General features: G+C 42.5%; 1 protein-coding gene across 22 annotated transcripts in view; it reads right to left on the bottom strand.

Moving 5' to 3' along the window:
- The window catches only part of SULF1 (sulfatase 1), a 181,128-nt gene that overhangs the window by 130,692 nt on the left and 37,231 nt on the right, over nt 1-13,205 (bottom strand). The window lies entirely within an intron of this gene.

A 13,205-nucleotide genomic window follows, 5' to 3' on the forward strand; every position in this document is an offset into this window, starting at 1 on the left:
AAAAAGTGAATCAACCTGGTCTCGCTGAGCTATTTAGTTGAAAACCCTTTTGTTGAGACTTCAAAAGAAATTCTTTCCCTAAAGTGTTATGCCTGACATTAAGAGCCTCTGTTATTGAATCTGACTGGTTTCCCAATTAGAATGGGCTCCAAGTAGCTGAGAAATTCTCACCCACGTTACACTAAAACTAGACGTAACTTTGCCTCAGCCACGAGAAACTATTATGTATACTCTGGAGACATAATAATAAGAGCTTTCTGGAAGACAGAACTAGGTGAGTGGCCTCATTTTAGGGTCTGATATAAAATCAAAACTCAGAGCAGGTTCATGGAAAGCCTGGCCAAGTTTCCTGTAAGGCTGGCTCACAGGGAAAGAGAAACTAAGCTGATACATCATTTCAAATGGAAACTATGCAAAATTCAGTGGCTTCATGTGGTTTCAACCCCAAACCAGGTGGAACCTGAGGCTTTGGCAAAAGGTTGCTTTGAATTCCTAACTGGGGAATGTAAATCAAGGAGGGAAATGTTGGAGAAAAACAAAGTGAAAGAAAACCTTTGGTTTTGAACGGGTCTGGAACCACAAACTTAAATCACCGCTCTCTAAACATCAGTTCATTCAGGCTTTAAACAAATACCACCATTATTTTGAAAAATTTCCCTCAACAATGAACCAGCCTTTTTTGTGATCCTCTATTAGAATTTCAGGGCCTCTTTGCACTCACGTGGAGAGCAAGTTATTATTTCCATCTGGTAGATTGTGTCATCAAAGAACAAAGATGAAAAGGTGACTTGCCGAAGGTAACTGCAAGCATGAACCAACATCGAATTCACAGCTGAGCTCCTGAACCTACAAAACAGCTGCTTTTCACTGAAGGGAACCAGAAGTAGGCTCAAAGAGAAACAAAAGGGAATTTTAAGAATCCTGTGGATCAAATGAGATTAAGTTTTAAAAGACTGTGGTTTTGATAACAGCAATACTGTGTGAACCCTGACTTGACCTACAGAGTAGGAATAATTTATCAGCACTGTGGTTTGTATGCATGAGCATGTGTGTGTGTGTATTTAGGACTGGAATACTTTTGAATTTCAGGGACCCTTTAAACAGGTAAAAGTATTTGAGTTATAGGAAATCTCCCATGTTCAGAAATTTTAAACATCACAGAACAAGAGAATTTCATAGACCCTGTACTTTTCCAGATACAGATATTTCTTTTATTTTGATTATTTTTTAACTATAGTTATTTTTATTTATTTACTTATTTATTTTGCTTTTTAGGGCTACACCCACAGCATATGGAAGTTCCCAGGCTAGGGGTCAAATCAGAGCTATAGCTGCCAGCCTATGCCACAGCCACAGCAACGCCAGATCCAAGCCACGTCTGTGACCTACACCACAGCTCATGGCAACACTGGATCCCTGACCCACTGAGAGAGACCAGGGATGGAACTCACATCCTCATGGATACTAGTCAGATTCATTTCCACTGAGCCACAACTGTAACTCCCTGGTGACCATAAAGGTGCAGGCAACAAAGAGAACCAGCTCTGGAAATCTCTACAGAGTCCCCTTGAGTCCCTGGCTGACCCCTAAGCTCTAGGTCTGTGGGTGAAACTCCATTAAGTTGGACAAAAGACACTCACCAGGCAAAGGAAGACTTGACCTAGTGCATGGGTGGGTAGTCCCCTAGTTCAGCCACTGCTGCTGGTAAAACACCACGTAGTATGGTGGTTCTGCCTTTTTGCCTCATGAGAATCATGGGGCTTTGTTCGCATAAAGTCACCTTGTTTCAGGCACTTCACCACCAATGCCGTTTTTCTGCTGCCTCCATCTTGTTACTTTTCAGCCATGAATGGTTGTACCATTTGGCTTGCAGCTGTCTCTGTAGTATTCCTGTGTTCCAAGGGTGATGGTCCCTCAGAGTGATCCCTTGAAACAAGCTTTTTTTTTTGTCTTTTTGCATTTCTTGGGCCGCTCCTACGGCATATGGAGGTTCCCAGGCTGGGGTCGAATCGGAGCTGTAGCTGCTGGCCTAAGCCAGAGCCACAGCAACGCGGGATCCGAGCTGCATCTGTAACCTACACCACAGCTCACTGCAACGCCGGATCCTCAACCCACTGAGCTAGGCCAGGGATTGAACCCTCAACTTCATCGTTCCTAGTCGGATTCGTTAACCACTGAGCCACAACAGGAACTCTGAAACAAGCTTCTTTTAAGAGACATAGATGTGTGGCAAAGAGCTTTGGAGAGTTCATTCATTATTCCAGGGTGTCCTTGCCTTTTGTAACAACTCTGTATGTACCTGGTATCTCTCATTAAACTCCACAAGACAGGAGTTCCCGTCATGGCTCAGTGGTTAATGAATCCGACTAGGAACCATGAGATTGTGGGTTCAATTCCTGGCCTTGCTCAGTGGGTTGAGGATCCAGTGTTGCCGTGAGCTGTGGTGTAGGTCGCAGACGCGGCTCCGATCCCACATTGCTGTGGTTCTGGCGTAGGTGGACGGCTACAGCTCTGATTAGACCCCTAGCCTGGGAACCTCCATATGCCTCAGGAGCGGCCCTAGTAAAGGCAAAAAATAAATAAATAAACTCCACAAGACAGACTCTAAGTCAAGACATGGCTCCTCCTCGATATTTAATTCCAGATCTGTCTGCATAGGAGCCTTTTAAATATTCAAATATTTAAGCAAATAGAAGAAAAAGTGTAAATAAGAGTTTTAAAAAGTTTACCACTGGAACCGATCCAAGCCAAAGCATAGAGGCCTCTTTGGGGTGATTCACAAAGCTCAACACAACCGGAAGGTGGCAACTTTTATTTGAATATTAAAAATGAGCATTTACTGTACACTGAACTACTTGCAAAGTGCTGTGCTAAATGCATGAGAAATGGAAAGATAATACACCAGCCTCAAAAAGGACACACACTGGAATGGGAAGCAGAGACAGGTAAATGACAGTATGATACAAACAAGATTTCAATAATATGAATCATAAATAAAGCATGAAGTCCCCACACTCTCAGCAATGTGCTATCTACATGGCCCTGGGCTTGGTGTTTTCCACACATCTCTCTGAGTCCCTCTTAATAACATTGTGAGCTAAAGGCTGTTGTCCACACTTTACTGAAAGGCATCATGAGGATCAAAAGGTTAAACCCAGGGAGTTCCTGTTGTGGCGCAGCGGAGACGAATCCGACTAGAACGATGAGGTTGCGGGTTCGATCCCTGGCACTCAGTGGGTTAAGGATCCAGCGTTGCCGTGAGCTATGGTGTAGGTCACAGATGCGGCTCAGATCTGGCATTGCTGTGGCTCTGGTACAGGCCAGCAGTTGTAGCACCGATTCAACCCATAGCCTGGGAACCTCCATATGCTGTGGGTGTGGCCCTAGAAAAAAAAGAAGGCAAAACCCAGTTCCACAAGGTAAGAAATAGGGGACTATAAGCCTTGGTTCTGCACATCATGGGCAGCCACTGCCCTGCTGCTAATGCCATGCTTATGATCACCTTTAATTTTCACTTGGGAGGAGCTCCCTTGTGGCACAGTGGGTTAAGGAGCCCGCATTACTGCAGCTATGATGTAGGTGGCCGCTGTGGCTCAGATTCGATCCCTAGCCAGGGAACTTCCTTATGCAGTGGGTACAGCCACAAAAAAACAGTAATTTTCACTTGGGGGATGTCGAGGGCAGACGATGGAGCGAACAGTGAACAGCACTCACGCATCCAACATTTCTTCTTTTTCTTCAATGTTCGGGGACTTGCCCACTCCTGGCAGCCCTACATACTTAACAGTGGAGAAGGTCAAGCGGAAAATCCAAATGCCAGGTTTTATTATTTTAAGGTTCTATGACAACATTCAACATGTAATTAAAATTTTGAATTTCATATAAAATTTTTTTAGAAGTACAAAATGCAGACTGAATTGTGCTCTCCACTATGTGAAAACTATCCCAAATATTGAGGCATCTTCTCATCATTCTCTAAGGATTTTTTTTTCTTCTTTCCTTACAGCAGGGAATCTTATTAATGGCATTAATAAAAAAAAGCAGGATGCAGTACAGTCATCAACCCGGAGGCTTTGAAATTCCAACACCGTTTAACTACATAATTTACACACCGAGGATTAAGAAAGTTTTCCTGAGGCAAACTCATCGTATACTTTTGGCGAACTCCAGATCCAGCTCTGTGGAGCGGCACAAAGGGAGGGTCTAGACGAGGAGTAAGTATCCAGCTGGTTGGAGGATCAGAATCTGGGCCCCGTGAATCATTAGAGCCTCCCAAAGAGAATCTTTGCATTGGATTTTAGTGATAATCAGTTTTTATCTGTTAATATTTGCCAAACCATGGTTGGCTGGGGAAAAAAGGTAAAGCTAAGGCTAAACAAATATGAAGGAATCTCAGAAATTAGAAAATTAAACACTGGTTTAAAAAAAAGATCTTTTGGCCATACCTACGGCATGCAGGTTTCTGGGGCCAGGGATCGAACCTGTGCCACTGAGCAGCTGCAGTAACAGTTCCAGGTCCTTAACCCACTGAGCTGCAAGGGAACTCCTAAATGTTTTTCATATGGATGCTGATGACATTATTCCCAAAGCACTTTTTCCATTCATTGTGTTACTGACCCTCTCAACAACTATCACAAGTGTACCAATGTGGATTTTAAACGTGTAAATATAAGATATTATTGTTATTATTTTTGAAACATGTACATATCCTCTTTCAGAATAGTTTCCACAAGGTGGGTGCTGTGGCCCATGACTGGTTTCTATATAATGCCTGATACACGACTCTGTGTATGCGTGTGTGTGCATGCACATGTGGATGTGGGTGCATTTAAGTGTCTGGAATTATGGTCAGACTAACGTTATGTTATGGGAACTTATCTACTTTGCTCATTTCTGGATTCTTAAAATTTTCACACAGATAACAATAACAGGTAACATGCACAAAGCACTTTACCAAGTGTGAGGCCTTGCTCTAAGCCCTTTATACGTATAAACTTATCTAATTCTCCAAAGAGGGAAACAAAGTTGGTGTCATTACTGGCCCCCATTTTTTCAGATAAGAACACTGAGACACAAAGAAATTAAGCTACACAGTTAAACAATGGCATAGCGGGGATTCAAACCCAGGCTGTCTGGCTCGCAAATCCTATGCCCCACTGCCCTCCTGCACCGCTGGAAATTAGAAAAAGAAAGCTCTCCATTTTAGGAAGACAAGATCACCTTTGCTGGTGCCAACTCTTCAATTTCTCCCATAGGCTCCCAAAGGCTGTTTTCTGTGACACCAATACACATCACTGTACAGTTTCAGACACCCATGAAGGCCAGTGGTTCAGACTCATGGCTACCACATACATGAGGCATGGTCTTATCGTCCACGTGAGCCAGGAAGAAAATAATCAATGTTTTGATGGTCAGAATTATTGTCTGTCACGTTTAGGAGTGGGTTGTCACGAGAACAGTTCTTCATACAGATACACACAAGTCATACCATACAAACTTTGCCTTACTATGTCCATAGCCAGAGAGAAAATTCTTTAAACGAGGGGGAGGGAGTGGGATGGACTGGGAATTTGGGGTTAATAGATGCAAACTATTGCCTTTGGAATGGATAAGCAATGAGATCCTGCTGTATAGCTCTGAGAACTATATCTAGTCACTTATGATGGAGCATGATGGAAGATAAGGTGGGAAAAAGAATGTATATATGTATGTATGACTGGGTCGCTTTGCTGTGCAGTAGGAAATTGACAGAACACTGTAAATGAGATATAATGGAAAAAATAAAAATCATTTAAAAATTAAAATAAAATAAGATGGACTGCCAAATGAGAAACATAAATTGCATTCTTCTTCTTTCACCCAGAAGGGACATTTCAACCCTTACAAACTACTAAGCTGACATAGTATTTGACGTTGGAAAGAAATTCCTCTATAAACCAATGCTTAGGGGTGGAAAAAGCAACCAGAAAACTGAGTATTTCCCTAAGAGAAAGGCTGTCTTGTGACAAGCACTGATGGAGGGCAGAAGGATGTCATTTTTTACTCTGGCCTCTGCCTGGGGAATGCAGATGAGGGCAATTTCTCAGTCCATTTTGGTTCAAACAGGAGCCAATCAAGAAGATATTAAAAGCAACAGCCCCTACCTCCAGTGAGTTAATCTTACACATCTTTTTCCTCATCACAAACATTACTTGGAGTCAATCTTTAGCTGAATTCCAGCAACTGCAAGTGCATAATACAGTAGGAGCTAATTTCTTCACTTCTATTTTTAATGCTTCAGCCAGAAAAGATATTTCATTTTGAAGCTTTTCTTAAAAATGCACTGAATACGTAGCCTTAATCTGAGTGTTCCTACAGCCTTCCATCTCTGCAAAGCATTTTTGAATTTTTGCCAGCCATCAAAAAATACACATTGGGATTAGTTTCCTGGAAGAGATATAAAACTAAAAGAATAATGAGGCAGAAATCAGGGGCTGGGAATAGCACAGTTTCATGGGAAGAACTATGATTACAGAGCAATACCTTAGTCTTTGACTATTACAACAGCAATAGGTTGTGTCTGAGCAGCTCCAAACATCTGCTCCCTGCAAAAGTACCTTAACATCTTTTTTCTTGTTCTTTAGGGCTGCACCCGTGGCATATGGAAGTTCCCGGGCTGGAGTCAAATCGGAGCTGCAGCTGCCGACCTACACGACTGCTCATGGCAACACCAGATCCTTAACCCAGTAAGCAAGTAAGGGATTGAACCCGCATCCTCATGGATAGTAGTCAGGTTCATTACCACTGAGCTATGAGGGGAACGCCCTACCTTTACATCATTTATATTTGCCACAGCCCAGTAAGAGAAGGAGGACAAGTACATTCTAATTGTCTAGAAAATTGCACAGTAAACAAAATGCCTGTGATTGCAACCAACTCTCAATGCAGGGTCCTTTGGATGGCAGGATTTTGAGACTAGTTATATTTTGGCATAATCATCTTCAGGAGAGTTTCGCTGAAATATCTTTCTCTCTTATAGCATAGGGCTGACTGCACTGAATGGCTGTTAGTTCTCCCGTGGCCACTGTTCACTGTCGAGCATCATCCTGTCTGGCTGGACCAGACTCCTGTGAACACTGCAGCATAGATTTAATCTGCTGGGGCAATCTTACTTCATGTACTAAATAAGTACATTTTAATGCAAAAAAAGCATCCAATCTTGGTAAGACTGTAAGAGCAAATCATTTTTAAATTAATTTTATGGAAAGTCCCCTTGTTAGAAGCCATGCCTGATTTACATGCTTTGTAAATAGTGGATTTGCTTAAACACTTGCATTTTACCTGCCTCGGTCAACTGGCTATCAATAATGGACTCAGATTTTTTTTTTAAAGCCTGATAGAAAATAAGCAGAAAAGAAAATTAAACACTGTCTTGACACCTTGGAAAGTTCTGATGGTTCTGAGCATTTGTTTGGAAATATTTCAGTTACTTTTTAATGTTTACATAATTATTCTCTCTCATTCATCCTAGAGGCTGATTACCTTCCATTTAAAAATAAGGTAAGAAGAAATCAGTGCAGTTGATGGCAGGATCTACCCAAAACAGGACACCTTCAAAATGTGTCAGTTTTTGGGTTTTTTTTTTTTTTTTCTTTTTAGGTCCGCTCCTGCAGCATATAGAAGTTCCCAGGCTAAGCAGGGGTTACATCGGAACTACAGCTGCCAGCCTACACCACAGCTACAGCAACGTGGGACTGGAGCTGTGTCTGAGACCACAACTCATGGCAATGCCAGATCTTTAACCAGAGTGAAGCCAGGGATCGAACACACATCCTCATGGAGACTAATTGTGTTTGTAACCTGCTGAGCCACAAGGGGAACTCCCGATTTCCATTTTGATAGCCACAATCCACAGCAGCTTCCGAAACAATTTTGTGCCATGTATATCACTACCTCCCCTAAGCCCCAACTTAGCACACTAGATTCCCTAGTCATCAGAGAGCAAAATCATAACACAAATTCGAATTCTTATGGTAATCCAACTTTACTTTGACATCTTTTTTTTTTTTTTTTTTTTAGGGCCGCACCCACGGCATATGGAGGTTCCCAGGCTAGGGGTCCAATCGTAACTGTAGCCTCTGGCCTACGCCACTGCCGCAGCCACTGCAACGTGGGATCCAAGCCGCATCTGCGACCTACTCCACAGCTCACAGCAACGCCGGATCCTTAACCCACTGAGCGGGGCCAAGGATCGAACCCACGTCCTCATGGATGCTAGTTGGGTTTGCTAACCACCGAGCCACGATGGAAACTACTTTGATATATTGTATATTCTAAGACAGAAAGATCTTTCCCTTGAATATAGACATGGCCTGAAGACTAGAGGTTTACCAAAATTCAACATTAAGTTTTCCAAATTCTCTAAACCACAGATGCCAGTGTAAAAAGACTGCAATGTTCCAGTTTTCTTATACATAACTTATGCAGAAAAAAAAATCATTTAAAAAAGGCCTCAATGACTTACTTGTTTGAAACCCTGTTAATGCAACACAACAGAATCTTAATAACAGGATCCGACCCTATCACATAATGATTCCAGGGATGACTTAGAAAATCTGACCTTCGTTTGTAATCGGGGTGCCCTCTCATGAAATCTAAGCAAATGAATGAGGTTAAACTAGGACACCATTGAGATGGAGAACCTAAAATTGAATATATCTGCCACCAGTGGCACTATGGACTCAAGATCGACACAGATCAAATGCTTCCTCTGTAAGTAGAATTAATCAGTCCTAAAAATGTCTTCACACGGTACAAGGCAGTGTTTCTTTTCAGGAAGTGCCAACTTCCTACTGAGAAATAGCTTCTGTCTTCACTTCAGAATGCCATTCAAAATTATCCTACCCCAAAGGGCACCGATTTAAAATATATGGCTTGACACCAAATTGTGTAGTTACATTCTGCTTCTTGAAATTCACTGTGTTGTGAGAATCCAGACACTCTATCTTAAACAGTGGCTTAGTGATCTTCAACAACAAATGTTGTGAACCTAGCGTGGGCCATTGTTTTCAGCACTAGATGAAATGATTCCGCCCTTCTTATTCATCTTAAAGATGTCTTGGAGATATCTTAATGCAAGCAGGGTCCTTAGACCCTTCCTAAGAAGCATTACCACAAGTAATCTCTTGTAGCATTTATGGGTCTGGCCATAGAACAAGACCATTGTGTGTGACCTGATTTTATTTCAGTGACTGTCCCAGTAAAGAATGACATCATCCATTCTTTTTCTTCATCTCCACTTGTGACTGTCCCTGTCCCCCAGCCCCCACTCTCAACATAATTAAACTGCTCCCCCCGGCCCCATTCCTCATTCCCCATGGGAATGGCTATTTTCCTCCTAACTTCCTGCCTGGATGTATCATTATGTCAAGAGCAAAGGGTTTTCTTGTGGTCGGTCAACACTGCTGGAGTTTGCTTCTCTGCTGCGGGAGACAAAGCACTATTCTGTTGGCAACGAAAGCCCTGGGACAGGTCTCCATCAGATGGGAAAGAAGAGGAGCCAACTGAAGGCACCCAGCCGGACAATGTTTCCCATCCCCTTGGAGTCTGGTTCCTTAAATACAAACTCATTGGCTTTAAGGATGTGTGGTCTAAACATATCCATTTCACTGTCTACATACCACGTGTACACACTTGTACACTTGCATGTACTAAGACCTGCTTTCTTACTTAAAGTTACACAGAAAGACCCCTCCCCCTGGCCCATGTGAAAGTATTTCATGTCAGATGAAAGGATGATGCAGAGAACCCCAGGTTAAAAATTGGCGTGAGAATGCAACCAAAGTAATCGCTGTGCCAAGAAAGGCGCTGATGGTGTTGTGTCATCTTTTACAGGGAAAAAGCAAAATCAACCTTTGTCCCACATCCATGTAATAGAACAGGATACAGGACTTTATACACAACTGATGAAGACAATGCAGAAACTGTGAACTGTTTTGAGAGAAAAGTGAAAAAAAAATCAGAATAAAATTGTATATTCGTCAAGTTTCTAGCTATGTAAAACATGAGGGAGTAGCATATAAAATTGCTGCCTTTGTAGGTCAAAAATAGTCAAAGAGCAGCAATTTTCTAAGATTCCACATAGCATATATTCATGGAGAAAAGATTTACGGGCTTGGGTTCAGCGTGTGTGGTTTTTTAACTTGCAAAAAAAAGTTCCTATTAGGTAGCTATTACATTTACAATGCATACATGATTTTAACTGACATTAGGATTCAGTGTAATAAATTGCCCTCTTTAAAGAGAAATGTTAAGGGAAAGACGGTCACATAGAAAGAGGCTTCTCCTTAAGGACACCCAAATTCAGCACTTTACATTCTGCAGCAAGTTTTAATTGCTCTTGGATACCAAGGCGAGGATAATTTTAGTGGTTTTGAGGTCCACATCTGAAACTGATTCTCTGAAAAGATGTTTTGTACTATTACAGTCCATGGACAATTTTTTTAAATACTTAATTTTAAATTAAGGTATTGAGCATAACTTACATAATTAAAGTAATAAAATAAAGTGCCCAGGGGCACAGCTAAGGCATGCTTACGATAACATTTTTCCATCCCAAGTAAGTATCAACAGGGCTAGGAAAGATCTTAACTTCCTTACAAACAGCATAGTTGCTTTTTGAAGTGATCCCATTTGTGGGCACCAGGCCTTGTCTGACAGTGCAGTTTCGGAGTCCGGAAGGGACAATAGGGGCCATTCAGATTCTGGCAGGTGTATTTCAAGCTGAAAACCAGGCTCCACAAAAAACAACAGTCTGTTCCACAGGTGTAAACATTTTTGAGCAGAGCTCTCAAAATCTCCCCCGAGCCATGAAATTTAATTGTCCTTTTGGTGTCTTAGTATATGTGAATACAACCTAACTGTCCTTAGAACAAGAGAGAACCTTCTGGCAGCTGAACAGCCAGAAGATGCTTGGGCAGCTTCTGAGATTTGCCTATATCATCTCCTGGTTCCTTGCCTTGCCTTATGAATTTTGGAGGTGATGCCAAGTTCAGTGAACTGCAGGTAAGCAGCTCATGGAAAAATAATACATGAAAGGACTTCATACCCAAATGACATGAGCAGAGAGGCAACTGAAAAGGGACAGAGCAGCATTTTGAAACCCAAAGACTCTTTAAAATGGGCCCGATTTTGTAAACCTGACTGAGCACACACAGAAAAGACCCATTTCTTTCCACAAGAATTGCCAGCTGGGAGGACAGTGACCATCTACTCCAGCTCAGATGAAGGAGGAGGAAGAGGGGCAGAGATCTCTGAGGCCAGCAGCTGGTCAGACTTTGAACTGTCCAGTCCCAAGACAGTATGAGCAGACGAGAGCCTGCTCCCACAGAGGTTCCACGGATTTTTAGGAAATTAAGTGTCACATGAGTAACATTTGAGCAAATGATTCCAATTTGATCCAGAAGTAGAGTAAACGAATTTCAGTTTTCTTGTAACAAGGATGTGCTGAGAAATGAAAGGCTGTAATGTTTCAAGTGGTGAAATGACCCCTGACAGGGAGAAAAGTGTGAACTGAAAGAGGACAGGCCAGATAATAAACAACATGGCTTTCCAGAAAAGTGGCCGCTTCATAGCACGAAAAGAAACTAAGACAGATGCTTCGAAAAATCAGGTCTTCAGTGACCTTTGGGAAAGAACATAGGGTGACCTCCACTCTTAAGGGTTTTCCAGCTTCTTCCACAGTTCATTTTGAATGACACGATGTTCAAGGTCAACCTCTTTCTTTCCTGCAGAAAAAAAACTGATGCATTTGACTAGGGCTTCACAAGGAAAAAGACTGGCAAACTGACTCAAGAAGATGAAGCAGTCTTAAGAAGTCACAGTTCTACTGTCTCTTGAATTTAGCTCCAAACAGGTATCTTTTTCACGTTGCTGTGGAAAAGTTTCCTCTCTGGTTTGGAATTTCAAAGTAAAGAGACCTAAACTTCAACCTGTCTTCTCTTACTGTTGATTTAGCTCGTGAATCACAGCTGCCCCAGACCATCTGCAGACAAAGCTCCGAGAATGAAAGAAAAACGACCAGGCTTCCTGATTTTAGGTCAAGGAACTAACTCCAGCCTCCCATAAGCTTCCAGCCATTCTCTTCTTCATTTGCCATTTTTGAATGAAGACAAAGCATTTATTCCATAAGTATTAGAAAGAGAAGCTGGAGAAATCAACCCCCGAATGACAGACCTGAAATTCAAGTCAGACCTCAAGACTTTTGTCTTGTTTTGTTTTGATCGTATAAAGTTCATGAGCTTTTTGGTGACTAAAGAACTATTCCAAGTCCACCTGGGCTAACACAAGACTTACAAATAAAAACCAAGCAAAGGACAATGATTGTGAAGAGCTGCAATTTGAAACCAAGAGGAACTCAACAGTTTCCACTGTGTTAGTTTTGGGTGGAGTGAAAAACTTCCAGTGTTGCCATTTGAGAAGACTCATGGCCAGCAGAAACTCCTATGAATCAATACCCCTAAGAATGTTTTTGCAACGAAGGCTGTATTGTGGAGGTGGGTGTCTGCAGTTCACCCTGGCCCCACAATGCTCTTGGCCCTAATCATCTGGCCAAAGCAAGAAACGTGAGGTCAAGCTGTGAACCACACAGGTGACATCTGTAGCTTTCATGCCTGAATCTGTGGATGACCGGGCAAGGCTGGCCTGCCGATAACTATCCCTCTAATCCCCTGAGCTTCCTGAAAAGCCCATGACATCTTAGTCAGTTTCATGATTCTTCAGATGCTTCTTTGCCATTTCTGAAGATGAATTTCATGAAATGCCTCTGCCTTCTAGCTCTCTCAGCCAAGGATGAAAAAGCTACACAAGAGGACAGGAGGGAGTTCCCGTCGTGGCGCAGTGGTTAACGAATCCGACTAGGAACCATGAGGTTGTGGGTTCGATCCCTGACCCTGCTCAGTGGGTTAAGGATCCTTGTTGCCGTGAGCTGTGGTGTAGGTTGCAGACGCGGCTCGGATCCCGCGTTGCTGTGGCTCTGGCGTAGGCCAGTGGCTGCGGCTCCAATTCGACCCCTAGCCTGGGAACCTCCATGTGCCGCGGGAGCGGCCCAAAGAAATAGCAAAAAGACAAAAAAAAAAAAGAGGACAGGACTGTTAACTCCTCCGTTTCTGATAATTCTCCATCTGTGAAACGTTCCCCTTTTCAGGTGATGGGGAGTACTGTGGTTT

Source organism: Sus scrofa, chromosome 4 (assembly GCF_054392235.1).
Source record: "Sus scrofa isolate SSC_HxYL_T2T_F1_AM1 chromosome 4, Sscrofa_HxYL_maternal_Yorkshire_Landrace_v2.0, whole genome shotgun sequence".
Classification (NCBI taxonomy): Eukaryota; Metazoa; Chordata; class Mammalia; order Artiodactyla; family Suidae; genus Sus; species Sus scrofa.